Consider the following 19,818-nt stretch of genomic DNA (forward strand, 5'->3'; position numbering starts at 1 on the left):
AGATCAACATTTTCTTCCTCATGTTCATAGTTCATGACTTCATCAATTCGGTCGTCGCGATCGAATATCATATCACCCTCCCCGTTGTTGTTTAGATATTCGGAGCCGTCATAATCTTCTTTATTCTGATCATCATCTGGCCCGTGAGGATTGTGTATGATATTGAACAGGGCCTCTTCTCCCTCTCTGCCGGTATTGTCCGCCATAGGTTTTGTTTAACTAATCCAAAAGAAGTATATTCAAATTACAATGCATGGACGCAATCAATTAATAAGGAAAAACTGAATCAATCATAGTACATAATAAGCATCATCGAATATAATCTCGAATACGTCGTCTCGAATAATAGACATAATCTCGAATACATCATCTCGAATAATATATATAATCTCGAATAAATCGTCTCGAATATTATATATCGAATACATCACTAGCTAGCTAGCTAATAAAGATCGAATACTAGAGAGTAATCTAGGCGGTGGACAACCAAAGTGAAGGAACCATCACTGGATCATAGCTCGGGTGATCTCCCCAAAGAACCTGCCAGGTGTTGGAGAACCTGACGTCCATAGCAGCCATGTAGGGATGGACGTGCTCGTCCTCCTCCCTGACACGGCGACGTACCACCTCCGGCGGGGCCGGCTCCCTCCGCACCGAAAGTGGCCCACGCGAACGCCACCAAAGGAGATGAGGGTCGACGACGGGACCCAGAGCCGGGTTCCTCACCAAGCATCGCGCCCCTGAAGGTAGCACCTCCCAGTGCCAGCCCGGCGGAGCCCAGTCCCGGACATGGATCCTCTAAAGCAGGACATTGTCGCGAACGGGTCAACGGCGAGGATGTGGGCCGGGCATCGTCGACAACAAATACTATATGCCGCGAAAGTAAAGTAACATTTTTTAAATGATGGATTGTGATTTCATATATGCAAATTCTAAATTTTATAACTAAAACTAACATTTCTAATATTTCTATAACTAAAACTAACATTTCTTATATTTCTATAACTAACTAACATTTCTATATAACTAACATTTCTAATATTTCTATATAACTAACATTTGTATAACTAAAACTAACATTTCTAATAATTCCATAACTAAAAACAGAAAGATTGCTAACAATTCTATAACAATGTGTGTGTGTGTGTGGTTGGCGGCCGGGGCAGGAGCTCACCAATGAGGCGCGACAACGGGGGGCGGCGACGGGGACGGAGACGGAGACGGCGACAGGGACGGGGCGGCAACGACAGGGACGGGGACGGGCCGGGTGGGGACAACGGGAGGACGGGGCGGGGCGCGGTGATGGGGATGGGGACAGGGACGGCGACGGCGACGGGGGCGGCGACGAGGGGCGGCGGCGACGGGGCAGAGGGAGAGATGAGAAACTGACAAAGTTTTTGAAGTGTTTTCTTATATAGAACCCACCTTTAGTACCGGTTGGAGCCACCAACCAGTACTAAAGGCCTGTTTTGGCCAGGCGAAGCGGCCGGAACTACACCCCCTTTAGTACCGGGTCGTGGCACCAACCTGTACTAAAGGCCCCCCCTTTAGTACCGGTTAGAGCCACGACCCGGTACTAAAGGGTGTGCGCTGCCAGGCGAGGGGCGTAGAAGTTTAATTAGTCCCACCTCGCTAGCCGAGGGGCAGTCGCACCTGCTTATAAGCCCCGCCATCGCTGCTGTCTTGAGCTCCTCTCTTAAGCAGGCCTTCTGGGCCTACCTCTGCTGCGATGCCCTGTCAGGCCTACTGGTCTAGCGGGCCTGCATCCTGGCCCAACTAGAATTTGGGTTTCTAGTCGTATGCAGGCCGCTGTGGCCCAGTAGGTGGGCTTTTTTTTCTTATTTTTTTGCTTTATTTATTTTTGTTTTATTTATTTCTGAGTTGTTTTTTGTTGTATTTAGAGTTTCTTTGTGAATATTTTTGCTTTAGGTACAAAAAATTACAAACTTTCTGTTAGTACCGGTAGTTTACAAATTTGAATAGTTTAAATTTTGAATTATTTGAAATTTGTGTGAATCACTAGTTTGTGAATAACTTAACTTTGAAAATAGATTTTTCAGTGATTCTTTTTTCTTATGTTTAATATTAGTGTGTTATATCATTATATTCAATTTGGTAATGCTTAGGTTATTTGAAAATGAAATGCCTTTGTAACGGATGAGTTTTTGTCCGAAACCCTGATACTTCGAAAGAGATTGTCCAATTTGTACACGAAGTGCATCCAGATTTTGCGGTAACCCTCTCTACTTTTTTGCACATGCTATGTGGCTGAAATTATGATACCATGCCAACTTTCAACCATTTCTGAGTTCATTTGAAATGCTTTTCAATTTCAGGGTCAATTAGCTGAAAAAATCAGTAAATGCATGAAAGAATTTGCTTGCACATAAAATTTCTTCGCGTTTCAAATGCCAAAACACATAACTAGCTACCCTAACTATTATAAAGATTCCATCCTGGGTGTGAAACATAGAAGATAGTGATGACAGTGAAGGCGATCACATCCCAGATCTTTGGGTGTCAAACTTTTTCTTCGCCTGTGTCCCTTTGCGCCGTAGCCATGGAAAATCTTCATCATTTAACTGGATGCTTGGGTCAATATTCACTGTGAGTGGAGCAATTTCATCAAACTTTTCATAATCTCCTGACATGTCTGTCTTGTCATCCACTCCCATGATGTTTCTCTTCCCAGAAAGAACTATGTGCCGCTTTGGCTCATCGTATGATGCATTCGCTTCCTTATCTTTTCTTTTTCTCGGCTTGGTAGACATGTCCTTCACATAGAAAACCTGTGCCACATCATTGGCTAGGACGAATGGTTCGTCTGCATACGCAAGATTGTTGAGATCCACTGTTGTCATTCCATACTACGGGTCTTCCGTTACCCCGCCTCGTGTCATATTGACCCATTTGCACCGAAACAAAGGGACCTTCAAACCACGTCGATAGTCAAGTTCCCATATGTCCTGTATATAACCATAATATGTTTCCTTTCCCGTCTTGGTTTCTGCATCAAAGCGGACACCACTGTTTTGGTTGGTGCTCTTCTTATATTGGGCGATCGTGTAAAATGTATTACCATTTATCTCGTACCCTTTGAAAGTCATTATATTCGAAGATGGTAACTGGGATAGCAAGTACAGGTCATCTTCAATAGAGGCGTCATGCATGGTACATGTCTGCAACCAGCTAGCGAAACTCCTGGTTTGTTCACGTGTAATCCAGTCATCAGACCGCTCCGGGTGTTTGGAGCGTAGCAAATTCTTGTGTTCATCCATATACGGAGCCACCAAGGCGGAATTCTGTAGAACTGTGTAGTGTGCTTCAGTGAGAGAATGTCCGTCCATACATATTATTTGTTCCCCTCCTAGCGTGCCTTTTCCATCTAGTCTGCCCTTATGCCACGATTCAGGAACACCAATCGGCTTAAGGTCAGGAATAAAGTCAATACAAAACTCAATGACCTCCTCATTTTCATGGCCCTTGGAGATGCTTCCTTCTGGCCTAGCACGATTATGAACATATTTCTTTAAGACTCCCATGAACCTCTCAAAGGGGAACATATTGTGTAGAAATACAGGACCCAAAACATTAATCTCTTCACATAGGTAAACTAGGACGTGCGTCATGATGTTGAAGAAGGATGGTGGGAACACCAACTCGAAACTGACAAGACATTGCACCAAATCATTCTCTAACCTTGGTATGATTTCTGGATCGATTACCTTCTTAGAGATTGCATTGAGGAATGCACATAGCTTCACAATGGCTAATCGAACGTTTTCCGGTAGAAGCCCCCTCAATGCAACCTGAAGCAGTTGCGTCATAATCACGTGGCAGTCATGAGACTTTAGGTTCTGGAACTTTTTCTCTGCCATGTTTATTATTCCCTTTATATTCAACGAGAAGCCAGACGGTACCTTAATATTGAGCAGGCATTCAAAGAAGATTTCCTTCTCTTCTTTGCTAAGAGTGTAGCTTGCATGACCTTGATGTATGCCGTCTTTTCCGTGCATGCGTTGCTGGTCCTCCCGTGCCTCAGGTGTATCTTTTGTCTTCCCATACACGCCCAAGAAGCCAAGCAGGGTCACACAAAGATTCTTTGTCAGATGCATCACGTCGATTGCGGAGCGGACCTCTAGGTCTTTCCAATAGGGCAGGTCCCAAAATATAGATTTATTCTTCCACATGGGTGCGCGTCCGTCAGCGTCATTCGGAACAGGTTGTCCACCAGGACCCTTTCCAAAAACCACCTTCAAATCCTTGACCATATCATGTACATCACACCAGTACGGTGGCGAGGCTTCGTCCGGTGATCCGCCTCACCTTTGAAATGCTTGCTTTTCTTTCTTACGGGATGCCTGCTCGGAAGAAATCGACGATGTCCCAGGTACACATTCTTCTTACAATTAGCCAAATATATACTGTCGGTATCGTCCAAACAGTGCATGCATGCGCGATATCCCTTGTTTGTCTATCCTGAAATGTTACTGAGAGCAGGAAAATCATTGATGGTCACGAACAGCAGCGCCTTTAGGTCAAATTCTTCCCCCATGTGCTCATCCCATGCACGTACACTTGGTCCATTCCACAGTTGTAAGAGTTCTTCAACTAATGGCCTTAGGTACACATCAATGTCGTTGCCGGGTTGCTTAGGGCCTTGGATGAGCACTGGCATCATAATGAACTTCCGCTTCATGCACAACCAAGGAGGAAGGTTATATAAACATAGAGTCACAGGCCAGGTGCTATGGTTGCTGCTCTGCTCCCCAAAAGGATTAATGCCGTCTGCGCTTAGACCAAACCATACGTTCATTGCGTCATCTGCAAACTCCTTCCTGTACTTTCTTTCGATTTTTCTCCACTTCGACCCGTCAGCGGGTATTCTCAACTTCCCGTCTTTCTTACGGTCTTCTCTGTGCCATCGCATCGCCTTGGCATGCTCTTTGTTTTGGAACAAATGTTTCAACCCTGGTATTATAGGAGCATACCACGTCACCTTGGCAGGAATCTTCTTCTTGGGGCGCTCGCCCTCGACATCACCAGGGTCATCGCGGCTGATCTTATAGCGCAATGCACCGCATACTGGGCAAGCGTTTAAATCCTTGTACTCACCGCAGTAGAGGATGCAATCATTAGGGCATGCATGTATCTTCTGCACCTCTAACCCTAGAGGGCAGACAACCTTCTTTGCTTCGTACATACTCTCGGGCAATTCGTTGTCCTTTGGAAGAATATTCTTTATCATTACCAGCAACTTTCCAAATCCCTTGTCAGATACACCATTCTCTTCCTTCCATTGTAGCAATTCCAATGTGGTGCCCAGCTTTTTCTTGTCAACTACGCAATTCAGGTACAACAATTTTTTTGTGATCCTCTAACATGCGCTGTAACTTCTTCTTCTCCAAATCACTTGCGCAGTTTCTCTTTGCATCGGCAATGGCCCGACCTAGATCATCAACGGGCTCATCCGATGCCTCTTCTTCAGCTTCTTCCCGCATTGCCGGCTCTGCTTCTTCCCGCATTACTGGCTCAGCTTCTTCCCTCATTGTTGTATCGTCGTATTCAGGGAACCCATGGCCAGGATAGCTGTCGTCGTCCTCTTCTTCTTCATTGTCTTCCATCATAACCCCTCTTTCTCCATGCTTGGTCCAAACATTATAGTGGGGCATGAAACCGGACTCAAACAGGTGGACGTGAAAGGTTCTTGACGTAGAGTAATTGTGACCATTCTTATAGCCAGCACATGGACAAGGCATAAAACCATCCGCCCGCTTGTTTGCCTCGGCCGCATCTAGAAAAGTAAGCACGCCATTAATGAAGTCGGGAGAGCATCGGTCATCGTACATCCATTGCCGGCTCATCTTCAATACACAGCACCGAAAACACCAAATTAATACAATACATAAAGTTCATACATAAAGATAATACAACACTTAAATGCAACAAACAAATAACTCTCTAGCTAAAGAATTTAAATGCAATAACAAATGCGATCAAGATCGCAACTAAGCTAACAATTGATCCAATAGCATAATGATACCAAGCCTCACTATGAATGGCATATTTTCTAATCTTCAAGCGCATTTTCTCCATCTTAATCTTGTGATCATCGATGACATCGGCAACATGCAACTCCAATTCCATCTTCTCCCCCTCAATTCTTTTCAATTTTTCCTTCAAATCCTTGTTTTCTCTTTCAACTAAATTTAACCTCTCGACAATAGGGTCGGTTGGAATTTCTGGTTCAACTACCTCCTACATACAAATATCTATGTCAACTTGATGGGCATAATTTGTCATAAACACGAAATGCAATGAATAGTTTTAAAAGAGAATATACCACATCCAAATCATAACCCGGACGAGGGCCGACGGGGACGGATATCAAAACCATGGCACTATGTATAAGAAACAACGTATGGGTAAGATAATTATACGAGTAATTATATATCCAAATCACACAAACATCAATTTTTTATACAAAACTTCATGAACAAGAGGCTCACCACAAGGTGGTGCCGGCGACGGGACGTTGCGAGCGATCGACGATGGTTATGACGGAGATTTAGAAGGTACTAAGTAAACCACACCTACATATGCAAACTAAGTGTTATTTTGACCTCAAATTGCATAGAAATCAAATACTAGCACACACATATATAATTCCTCCCAAATTACTAAACTCAAAAATCAATCACTATATAAAGCATTGCACGAGCTAATCTAGCAATGAGATATGAAAGGACAAAGTTGCTAACCTTTGTGATCATTTAAATGGATGGTGGCCTTCAAATCATGACAAATTTTGGGCAAAATGTGTGATGAGCTTGAGAGGAAGAGGGAAAAGAATAGAGAGGAGAGGGGAAAGGGGAAGAACAGAGCAAGCTCGGGTGGACGAAGGGTCTATGTAGGACGACCTTTAGTACCGGTTCGTGATACGACCCTGTACTAAAGGTGCTGGAGGGGCCCCGGACTGACAACATCCTGCCACCACTCACTTTAGTACCGGTTCGTGGCACGAACCGATGCTAAAGGTGAAGGAAATATGCCCTAGAGGCAATAATAAAGTTATTATTTATTTCCTTATATCATGATAAATGTTTACTATTCATGCTAGAATTGTATTAATCGGAAACATAATACATGTGTGAATACATAGACAAACAGTGTCACTTGACTAGCTCGTTAATCAAAGATGGTTATGTTTCCTAACCATGGACAAATAGTTGTTATTTGATTAACGGGATCACATCATTAGTTGAATGATCTGATTGACATGACCCATTCCATTAGCTTAGCACCCGATCGTTTAGTATGTTGCTATTGCTTTCTTTATGACTTATACATGTTCCTATGACTATGAGATTATGCAACTCCCGTGTGCCGGAGGAACACTTTGTGTGCTACCAAACGTCACAACGTAACTGGGTGATTATAAAGGTGCTCTACAGGTGTCTCCAAAGGTACATGTTGGGTTGACGTATTTCGAGATTAGGATTTGTCACTCCGATCGTCGGAGAGGTATCTCTGGGACCTCTCGGTAATGCACATCATTTAAGCCTTGCAAGCATTGCAACTAATGAGTTGGTTGCGGGATGATGTATTACAGAACGAGTAAAGAGACTTGCCGGTAACGAGATTGAACTAGGTGTTGGATACCGACGATCGAATCTCGGGCAAGTAACATACCGATGACAAAGGGAACAACGTATGTTGTTATGCGGTCTGACCGATAAAGATCTTCGTAGAATATGTAGGAGCCAATATGGGCATCCAGGTCCCGCTATTGGTTATTGACCGGAGACATGTCTCGGTCATGTCTACATCGTTCTCGAACCCGTAGGGTCCGCACGCTTAAGGTTTCGATGACAGTTATATTATGAGTGTATACGTTTTGATGTATTGAAGGTTGTTCTGAGTCCCGGATGTGATCACGAACATGACGAGGAGTCTCGAAATGGTCGAGACATAAATATTGATATATTCGACGGCTATATTCGGACACCTGAAGTGTTCCGGGTGATTTCGGAGAAAACCGGAAAGCCGGAGGGTTACCGGAACCCCCCGGGAGAAGTAATGGGCCATATGGGCCTTAGTGGAGAGAGAGAGAGGGGCAGCCAAAGGTGGGCCACGCGCCTCCTCCCCCCTGGTCCGAATTGGACTAGGAGAGGGAGGGCGGCGCCCCCGTTTCCTTCTCCCTCCCCACTTATTTCCCCCTCCTAGTAGGAGTCCTACTCCTACTAGGAGGAGGACTTCTCCCTGGCGCGCCATAGGGGCCGGCCGGCCTCCTCCTCTCTTGATCCATTATATACGGAGGCAGGGGTACCCCAGAAACACAGAAGTTGATCCACGTGATCATATTCTTAGCTGTGTGCAGCGCCCCCTGCCACCATAGTCCTCGATAATATTGTAGCGGTGCTTAGGCGAAGCCCTGCGACAGTAGTACATCAAGATCGTCACCACGCCGTCGTGCTGACGGAACTCTTCCCCGACACTTTGCTGGATCGGGGTCCGGGGATCGTCATCGAGCTAAACGTGTGCTAAAACTCGGAGGTGCCATAGTTTCGGTGCTTGATCGGTCGGGCCGTGAAGATGTATGACTACATCAACCGCGTTGTCATAACGCTTCCGCTATCGATCTACAGGGGTACGTAGATCATACTCTCCCCTCTCATTGCTATGCATCACCATGATCTTGCGTGTGCGTAGGAAATTTTTTGAAATTACTGCGTTCCCCAACAGTGGCATCCGAGCCTAGGTTTTATGTGTTGATGTTATATGCACGAGTAGAACACAAGTGAGTTGTGGGCGATATAAGTCATACTGCTTACCAGCATGTCATACTTTGGTTCGGCGGTATTGTTGGATGAAGCGGCCCGGACCGACATTACGCGTGCTTTGCACATAGGTGGCTTGCGGGTGACAGTTTCTCCAACTTTAGTTGAACCGAGTGTGGCTACGCCCGGTCCTTGCGAAGGTTAAAACAGCACCAACTTGACAAACTATCGTTGTGGTTTTGATGCGTAGGTGAGATTGGTTCTTGCTTAAGCCCGTAGCAGCCACGTAAAACTTGCAACAACAAAGTAGAGGACGTCTAACTTGTTTTTGCAGGGCATGTTGTGATGTGATATGGTCAAGACATGATGCTGAATTTTATTGTATGAGATGATCGTGTTTTGTAACCGAGTTATCGGCAACTGGCAGGAGCCATATGGTTGTCGCTTTATTGTATGCAATGCAACCGCGCTGTAATGCTTTACTTTATCACTAAGCAGTAGCGATAGTCATGGAAGCATAAGATTGGCGAGACGACAACGATGCTACGATGGAGATCAAGGTGTCGCGCCCATGACGATGGTGATCATGACGGTGCTTCGGAGATGGAGATCACAGGCACAAGATGATGATGGCCATATCATATCACTTATATTGATTGCATGTGATGTTTATCTTTTATGCATCTTATCTTGCTTTGATTGACGGTAGCATTATAAGATGATCTCTCACTAAATTATCAAGAAGTGTTCTCCCTGAGTATGCACCATTGCGAAAGTTCTTCGTGCTGAGACACCACGTGATGATCGGGTGTGATAGGCTCTACGTTCAAATACAACCTGTGCAAAACAGTTGCACACGCGGAATACTCAGGTTATACTTGATGAGCCAAGCATATACAGATATGGCCTCGGAACACAGAGACCGAAAGGTCGAGCGTGAATCATATAGTAGATATGATCAACATAGTGATGTTCACCAATGAAACTACTCCATCTCACATGATGATCGGACATGGTTTAGTTGATTTGGATCACGTGATCACTTAGAGGATTAGAGGGATGTCTATCTAAGTGGGAGTTCTTAAGTAATATGATTAAACTGAACTTAAATTTATCATGAACTTAGTCCTAGTAGTATTTTGCAAATTATGTTGTAGATCAATAGCTCGCGTTGTTGCTTCCCTATGTTTATTTTGATATGTTCCTAGAGAAAATTGTGTTGAAAGATGTTAGTAGCAATGATGCGGATTGGATCCGTGATCTAAGGTTTATCCTCATTGCTGCATAGAAGAATTATGTCCTTGATGCACCGCTAGGTGACGGGCCTATTGCAGGAGCAGATGCAGACGTTATGAACGTTTGGCTAGCTCAATATGATGACTACTTGATAGTTTAGTGCACCATGCTTAACAGCTTAGAATCGGGACTTCAAAGACATTTTGAACGTCATGGACCATATGAGATGTTCTAGGAGTTGAAGTTAATATTTCAAGCAAATACCCAAGTTGAGAGATATGAAGTCTCCAACAAGTTCTATAGCTAAAAGATGGAGGAGAATCGCTCAACTAGTGAGCATGTGCTCAGATTGTCTGGGTACTACAATCGCTTGAATCAAGTGGGAGTTAATCTTCCAGATAAAATAGTGATTGACAGAATTCTCTAGTCACCATCACCAAGTTAGTAGAACTTTGTGATGAACTATAATATGCAAGGGATGACAAAAGTAATTCCCAAGCTCTTCGTGATGCTAAAATCGACGAAGGTAGAAATCAAGAAAAACATCAAGTGTTGATGGTTAACAAGACCACTAGTTTCAAGAAAAGAGCAAAGGGAAGAAGGGGAACTTCAAGAAGAACAGCAAGCAAGTTGCTGCTCAAGTGAAGAAGCCCAAGTCTGGTCCTAAGCCTGAGACTAAGTGCTTCTACTGCAAAGGGACTGGTCACTGGAAGCAGTACTGCCCCAAGTATTTGGCGGATAAGAAGGATGGCAAAGTAAACATAAGTATATTTGATATACATGTTATTGATGTGTACTTTACTAGTGTTATAGCAACCCCTCAGTATTTGATACTAGTTCAGTTGCTAAGATTAGTAACTTGAAATGGGAGTTGCAGAATAAACAGAGACTAGTTAAGGGTGAAGTGACGATGTGTGTTGGAAGTGGTTCCAAGATTGATATGATCATCATCGCACACTCCCTATAATTTCGGGATTAGTGTTGAACCTAAATAAGTGTTATTTGGTGTTTGCGTTCAGCATGAATATGATTTGATCATGTTTATTGTATTACAGTTATTCATTTAAGTAAGAGAATAATTTGTTGTTCTGTTTACATGAAACCTTATATGGTTACACACCAAATGAAAATAGTTCGTTGGATCTCGATCATAGTGATACACATAATCATAATATTGAAACCAAAAGATGCAAAGTTAATAATGACAGTGCAACTTATTTGTGGCACTGCCGTTTAGGTCATATTGGTGTAAAGCGCATGAAGAAACTCCATACTGATGGACTTTTGGAATCACTTGATTATGAATCAGTTGATGCTTGCGAGCCATGCCTCATGGGCAAGATGACTAAGACTCTGTTCTCCGGAACAATGAAGCAAGCAACAGATTTGTAGGAAATCATACATACTGATGTATGTGGTCCGATGAATATTAAGGCTTGCAGCAGGTATCATTATTTTCTGACCTTCACAGATGATTTGAGCAGATATGGGGATATCTACTTGATGAAACATAAATCTGAAACATTTGAACAGTTCAAAGAATTTCAGAGTGAAGTGGAAAATCATCGTGACAAGAAAATAAAAAAGTTTCTACGATATAATCGCAGAGGTAAAATATTTGAGTTACGAGTTTGGCCTTCAATTAAAACAATGTGAAATAGTTTCACTACTCACGCCACCTGGAACACCATAGTGTAATGGTGTGTCCGAACGTCATAACTGTACTTTATTAGATACAGTGCGATCTATGACGTCTCTTACCGATCTACCACTATCGTTTTGGGGTTATGCATTAGAGACAGCTGCATTCACGTTAAATAGGGCACCATCTAAATCCGTTGAGACGACACCGTGTGAACTATGGTTTGGCAAGAAACCTAAGCTATCGTTTCTTAAAGTTTGGAGTTGCGATGCTTATGTAAAAAAGTTTCATCTCGATAAGCTCAAACTCAAATCGGAGAAATATATGTCTTCATAGGATACCCAAAGGAGACAGTTGGGTACACCTTCTATCACAGATCCGAAGGCAAGACATTCGTTGCTAAGAATGGATCCTTTCTAGAGAAAGAGTTTCTCTTGAAAGAAGTGAGTGGGAGGAAAGTAGAAAACTTGATAAGGTAATTGTACCTTCTCCCTTATTGGAAAATAGTTCATCATAGAAATCTGTTCCTGTGACTACTACACCAATTAGTGAGGAAGCTAATGATGATGATCATGTAACTTCAGATCAAGTTACTACCGAATCTCGTTGGTATACCAGAGTGAGATCCGCATCAGAGTGGTACGGTAATCCTATTCTGGAGGTCATGTTACTTCACCATGACGAAACTACTAACTATGAGGAAGCGATGATGAGCCCAGAATCCGCGAAATGGTTTGAGGCCATGAAATCTGAGATATGATCCATGTATGAGAACAAAGTATGGACTTTGATGAATTTGCCCGATGATCGGAAAGCCATAGAAAATAAATGGATCTTCAAGAGGAAGACGGACATTGATAGTAGTGTTACTATCTACAAAGCTAGAATTGTCGCAAAAGGTTTTCGACAAGTTCAAGGTGTTGACTACGATGAGTGTTTGTCTCTCGTATCTATGCTTAAGTCTGTCCGAATCATGTTAGCAATTGCCGCATTTTATGAAATCTGGCAAATGGATAAACAAAACTGCATTCCTTAATGAATTTATTAAAGAAGAGTTGTATATGATGCAACCAGAAGGTTTTGTCAATCCTAAAGGTGCTAAGAAAATATGAAAACTCCAGCGATCCATCTATGGACTGGTGCAAGCATCTCGGAGTTGGAATATACATTTTGATAAGTTGATCAAAGCATATAGTTTTATACAGACTTGCAGTGAAGCCTGTATTTACAAGAAAGTGAGTGGGAGCACTACAACATTTCTGATAAGTATATGTGAAAGACATATTGTTGATCGGAGATAATGTAGAATTATTCTGCAAAGCATAAAGGAATATTTGAAAGTAGTTTTTCAAAGAAAGACCTCAGTGAAGCTGCTTACATATTGAGCATCAAGATCTATAGAGATAGATCAAGACGCTTGATAAGTTTTTTCAACAAGTACATACCTTGACAAGATTTTGAAGTAGTTCAAAATGGAACAGTCAAAGAAGGAGTTCTTCCCTGTGTTGCAAGGTGTGAAGTTGAGTAAGACTGAAAACCCGACCACGACAGAAGATAGAGAGAGAATGAAAGTCATTCCCTATGCCTCAGCCATAGGCTCTATAAAGTATGCCATGCTGTGTACCAGATCTATTGTATACCCTACACTGATTTTGGCAAGGGAAGTACAATAATGATCTAGAAGTAGATCACTGGACAATAGTCAAAATTATCCTTAGTGGAATAAGGATATGTTTCTCGATTATGGAGGTGACAAAAAAGGTTCGCCGTAAAGGGTTACGTCGATGCAAGTTTTGACACTGATCTGGATGACTCTAAGTCTCAATCTAGATACATATTGAAAGTGGGAGCAATTAGTTAGAGTAGCTCCGTGCAGAGCAATGTTGACATAGAAATTTGCAAAATACTTACTGATCTGAATGTGACAGACCCGTTGACTAAAATTATCTCACAAGAAAAACATGATCACACCTTAGTACTCTTTGGGTGTTAATCACATAGTGATGTGAACTAGATTACTGACTCTATTAAACCCTTTGGGTATTGATCACATATCGATGTGAACTATGGGTGTTAATCACATGGTGATGTGAACTATTAAATCACATGGCGATGTGAACTAGATTATTGACTCTAGTGCAAGTGGGAGACTGAAGGAAATATGCCCTAGAGGCAATAATAAAGTTATTATTTATTTCCTTATATCATGATAAATGTTTATTATTCATGCTAGAATTGTATTAACCGGAAACATAATACATGTGTGAATACATAGACAAACAGAGTGTCACTAGTATGCCTCTACTTGACTAGCTCGTTAATCAAAGATGGTTATGTTTCCTAACCATGGACAAATAGTTGTTATTTGATTAACGGGATCACATCATTAGTTGAATGATCTGATTGACATGACCCATTCCATTAGCTTAGCACCCGATCGTTTAGTATGTTGCTATTGCTTTCTTCATGACTTATACATGTTCCTATGACTATGAGATTATGCAACTCCTGTGTGCCGGAGGAACACTTTGTGTGCTACCAAACGTCACAACGTAACTGGGTGATTATAAAGGTGTTCTACAGGTGTCTCCAAAGGTACATGTTGGGTTGACGTATTTCGAGATTAGGATTTGTCACTCTGATCGTCGGAGAGGTACCTCTGGGCCCTCTCGGTAATGCACATCACTTAAGCCTTGCAAGCATTGCAACTAATGAGTTGGTTGCGGGATGATGTATTACAGAACGAGTAAAGAGACTTGCCGGTAATGAGATTGAACTAGGTATTGGATACCGACGATCGAATCTCGGGCAAGTAACATACCGATGACAAAGGGAACAACGTATGTTGTTATGCGGTCTGACCGCTAAAGATCTTCGTAGAATATGTAGGAGCCAATATGGGCATCCAGGTCCCGCTATTGGTTATTGACCGGAGACATGTCTCGGTCATGTCTACATCGTTCTCGAACCCGTAGGGTCCGCACTCTTAAGGTTTCGATGACAGTTATATTATGAGTTTATACATTTTGATGTACCGAAGGTTGTTCGGAGTCCCGGATGTGATCACGGACATGATGAGGAGTCTCGAAATGGTCGAGACATAAAGGTTGATATATTGGATGGCTATATTCGGACACCGGAAGTGTTCCGGGTGATTTCGGAGAAAACCGGAAAGCCGGAGGGTTACCGGAACCCCCCCGGGAGAAGGAATGGGCCATATGGGCCTTAGTGGAGAGAGAGAGGGGCAGCCAAAGGTGGGCCGCGCGCCTCCTCCCCCCTGGTCCGAATTGGACTAGGGGAGGGAGGGCGGCGCCCCCCTTTCCTTCTCCCTCCCCACTTCTTTCCCCGTCCTAGTAGGAGTCCTACTCCTACTAGGAGGAGGACTCCTCCTTGGCGCGCCATAGGGGCCGACCGGCCTCCTCCTCTCTTGAACCTTTATATACGGAGGCAGGGGCACCCCAGAAACACAGAAGTTGATCCACGTGATCATATTCTTAGCCGTGTGCGGCGTCCCCTGCCACCATAGTCCTCGATAATATTGTAGTGGTGCTGATGGAACTCTTCCCCGACACTTTGCTGGATCGGAGTCCAGGGATCGTCATCGAGCTGAACGTGTGCTAAAATTGGGAGGTGCCATAGTTTCGGTGCTTGATCGGTCGGGTCGTGAAGACGTACGACTACATCAACCGCGTTGTCATAACGCTTCCGCTATCGATCTACAAGGGTACGTAGATCATACTCTCCCCTCTCGTTGTTATGCATCACCATGATCTTGCATGTGCGTAGGAATTTTTTTGAAATTACTACGTTCCCCAACAAAAGGTTCGCCACGAACTGGTACTAATGAGAGCGGCCGGCTAGCCGTTGGAACCGGCACTAATGCACACATTAGTGCTGGCTCAAATTCAAACCGGCACTAATGTGCTTCACATTTGACCCTTTTTCTACTAGTGTCTACAAAATATTGATATGGAGTCCATCGATCAAAGATAAAAAGAAACCCTGGCCTTCCCCAAATATAGACAAAAGGACTGACGAGATAGATGACTAACATCTTCGTTGTTGACATCGCCGGCGACCTGGTCCCACATAAATAGCAGAATATTTTATATAGATCAAAAAATGGCATATACATGCCTAAACTAAGGCAACCTAGCAACACTGCTTCGGATCCAGGATTTCAAAGTTGGGTGTTCAAAAATTTATATTGCAAACCAAAACCACAACAATATTTTTCAAACGACTGAGATCAAGTTGGCTTTTGAGTCCAGAAGGCATTCTTCTCACTTTGCTGCTGTTACTCAAGAAATTAAAGAGTTAGGAGTAATATCTAAAATTTTCATGTGAAAATATTATTTTTCCATCATACTGACAGTACAGACATGAATGACAGAAAATGAAGATTATTTAGTACGACATTTTCATAAACAAGGCATGGTGTTGTTATCCTTTACTTGCAGAAAATATTATGCTGAAAATTAGAAACCAAACAATATATTTCAAGTAGGGATGATAACAAGTCTAAAATATTACAGCCTATGGTAATTGGACTCCAGGAATCAAGCAATTGGTGTTGAGCAAATTGAACGACAAAAAATGTGTCTGCTAGATTAAGCGTGAGAGGCTACTTTTATACAAATTGACATGAAGTTTAGTGCATAAACTACACCACTTTTAGTCCATTTAGCAATAAAAGGACCATATATAAGAAATTTCAAGAAAAATAATTTGGGTGGTTGGTAGATCTATCTTAAAATTTGGCATCAACACATTTTGGATGCACGAGAGACATGGATTAGAGTGGTTGGTAGATCTTAAAAACAAGATAACCTATACAATGAGGAGCCGACCCCCACACCCATGCACCCATGTGGATCCGCCCTTGAAACCTACCGGACCTAATGAATCTAGGTACGGATTTCATAGATGGAAGAAAAGTAGAAACCCTAGCCATGCCCAAAAATAGATAAGGGACTGAACAAGGAAACCTAGGATATTTCCTAAAATAGGACTGACCTCTCTATCGGTGTCAAAACCGGCGGATCTCGGGTAGGGGGTCCCGAACTGTGCGTCTAGGCCGGATGGTAACAGGAGGCAAGGAACACGATGTTTTACCTAGGTTCGGGCCCTCTTGATGGAGGTAAAACCCTACGTCCTGCTTGATTAATATTGATGATATGGGTAGTACAAGAGTAGATCTACCACGATATCAAGGAGGCTAAACCCTAGAAGCTAGCCTATGGTATGATTGTTGTATGATGAAGTTGTCCTACGGACTAAAACCCTCCGGTTTATATAGACACCGGAGAGGGTTAGGTTACACAAAGTCGGTTACAATGGTAGGAGATCTTGAATATCCGCATCGCCAAGCTTGCCTTCCACGCCAAGGAAAGTCCCATTCGGACACGGGACGGAGTCTTCAATCTTATATCTTCATAGTCCTGGAGTCCGGCTGAAGGTATAGTCCTGGAGTCTGGCTGAAGGTATAGTCCGGCTACCCGAACACCCCCTAATCCAGGACTCCCTCAGTAGCCCCCGAACCAGGTTTCAATGACGACGAGTCCGGCATGCAGATTGTCTTCGGCATTGCAAGGCGGGTTATTCTCCAAATTCCGTGTACCTGCTGAATAACGTCCGATTTTTGTAATGTAGCGCACCTTGGCTTCCACGCCCAATAATGGCCGTCTTCCACGTGTCAAACGAATGCGAAAAGTCAGGGTGTTTTTACATTAACACCCCTAGCCGCATAAACGAGCCGCCTATTTAATGGGATGGGGATTCAGATCCAAACCACACCTTCTCCTCCCCGTGAGTAATCATCAGAGCGCCTTCAGCAAAGGTCCATTCCAACATGGCCAGCCGTCACAGCTCCTCTCGCCCTTCCAGTCCTAAACCTGGAGACTGGGAGAGTTGCTCCATCCCGCACAGCAAGCTAGTGTCGCTTCAGGCCAAGGGATTTCTCCCTCGGGCCTATATGGTCCCGGTCCGAGCCGGACTCGCCACCTATAATGGTGGAGAGCAAGCGGAGAGCACCCCCAATCCCTCCAAAGGAGAGCGGGTGTGCCTCGTCCCTTATCTAAAAAGAGGACTTGGATTTCCAATTCATCCATTTCTCTGTGGGCTTCTGGAGTTCTACGGCCTCCAGCTGCACAATCTCACGCCCGCCTCTATATTGTATATCGCGAGCTTCGTCGCCCTTTGCGAGCGATTCTTGGGTGTTGAGGCTCATTTCGCGCTGTGGAAGAGGTTACTCTACTTGGTGCCCCGCTCTCAAGAGGGGTCTATATATCAAGTGGGCGGAGCCGAAGTGTGGCGTATCGCCGGGACCGGATATCTATCCGGAACCCCAAAGAAGGCGTCCGAGGACTGGCCTTCGGAATGGTTTTATATAGATGATGTCCCGCTGCCGGATCCTATCCGGGTCGGTCTCCCCGAATTCAACAGTGCTCCCTTAAGGAAACGCCTAAGCTAGCATCCGCGGAGCTCCCAGAGAGAAAGCGACATGGACGTCCTTTACCTGATGGGTCGGATAAGACTATTGGCTCATTCCGGACTAACCATGATTGGAGTCATGGCCGCATGCATTATGCGGGGGGTGCAGCTGCTTCAATATAGAGGCCACCCCATGTGGGATTTTAACGGGGAGGATGACGCCACCCGTTACGGTCGTAAGGGGCCAGCCTCAGCTGCCGCTCTAATAAAGACCTTATCCTCCTTGTACAAGGGAGAAGAGGAGGAATTCCTCCGCGTCAACCCGCAGGGCGGATTTACTATGTACAACCCTCCGAGTTGGGTAAGTGGACAATTGTGCTTACCCATCCGTTTTATATTCCCATGATTAAATATGTAGTCTAATGATTTCAACGCAGGATTGCGTCAGGAAGTAAAGGATATAAACAGCCGTCCCCCACAGCCTGAGGATCCAGAATGGTCCCTCGATCCGGACTCTGAAGAGGATCCGGACATATCGGTGGAGCTGATTGACGGGGTGTTTCATCAGCTAAGCAAGGACAATACCTTGGTGGCTATCACGGCTGATTACCCAGGGTTAATCCCGGCCTCCCAGGTAACAGAGAGCGGAGTCTCATCCCCTTGAGATGGAATCCATTCTCACGCATTTCAGTTTTCCTGACAACGACCGTGTTTTGCAGGGGAGGTTTCTGAGGCGGGAGGGCGAACCCGTGGTGGCTAGCCAACGAGGGGCCGCAGGGCCCCGGGGGGTAAAAAGGTATGTAGTCCGGACTGAGACGCCGGCGCAAAGGTATAGCGCACCCTCTTTTTCCCTGGTGTTGTTCCTTCAGGGCATATTAACGTTCGTGCTATCTTCAGGATGAAGAGACCTCGCCGGACTATATCCGGAGAGGTTGCCAATCGCGCCTCCACTAGCCAGGCTCCAACGCCTGGCCCGGAAGCGGAAGCGAACACAAGGCGCGCACCGGACGCTCCTCCGACAGAGGATGCGGACAGGCTGTTTGCCACCAATTCCGAGGTGGAGAGTGCCATGAACCACAGGCGTCGCCGGACAGTTCTTCGCGACGCTTGTTTCTCCCAAGAGGCATTAGATGCCTTCAATTCGGGAGATGCGTACCTCCGTGCCGCTCAAAATGGTTTAGCGAGAGCCACGGAGCAATATGTAAAAGACATACGGGTAAGAAAATTTTGGTAAATATATATATACCAGTAGCCCCCGAGACTTGAAACTGTTAGAGTAACTGATTTAAGGATCATTTGTTATGCATGTTCTTACAAAGAAGAATACCGTACTGTCCCAGGAGCTGGAAGAGTGAAAAGCCCAACTGGAGGCCGCACTAGTCGCGGCAGGGGAGCCCAAAGTGACCCCCTCTGGTAAGATACACTTCGAAAGATTAGTATTTTGCGAAGTGCGGCGTGGGTGTAAATCTGACAAATCATATTGCAGATGGCGCCAGACTGGATCTTGAGAGGCAACAACTCTTACGCCGTCTAAAGGCCGGTGAGAGTATGCTGACAAGGGTGAGGCGGGAGAAGAATGATCTTCAGGATGCCAACACCAAGCTGGATGTTGAACTTAAAGATGCTCGTGGCCAGCTGTCGGACTCTACTAAGGAGAATTAGCGGCTTCGACGCGGCATATTTAGTAAGTGCTTAAGCGAATCTTTGAAATAAAAGAGTTCGGCGAGG

The sequence above is a fragment of the Triticum urartu genome, chromosome 6 (genome assembly GCF_003073215.2).
Source record: "Triticum urartu cultivar G1812 chromosome 6, Tu2.1, whole genome shotgun sequence".
Lineage (NCBI taxonomy): Eukaryota > Viridiplantae > Streptophyta > Magnoliopsida > Poales > Poaceae > Triticum > Triticum urartu.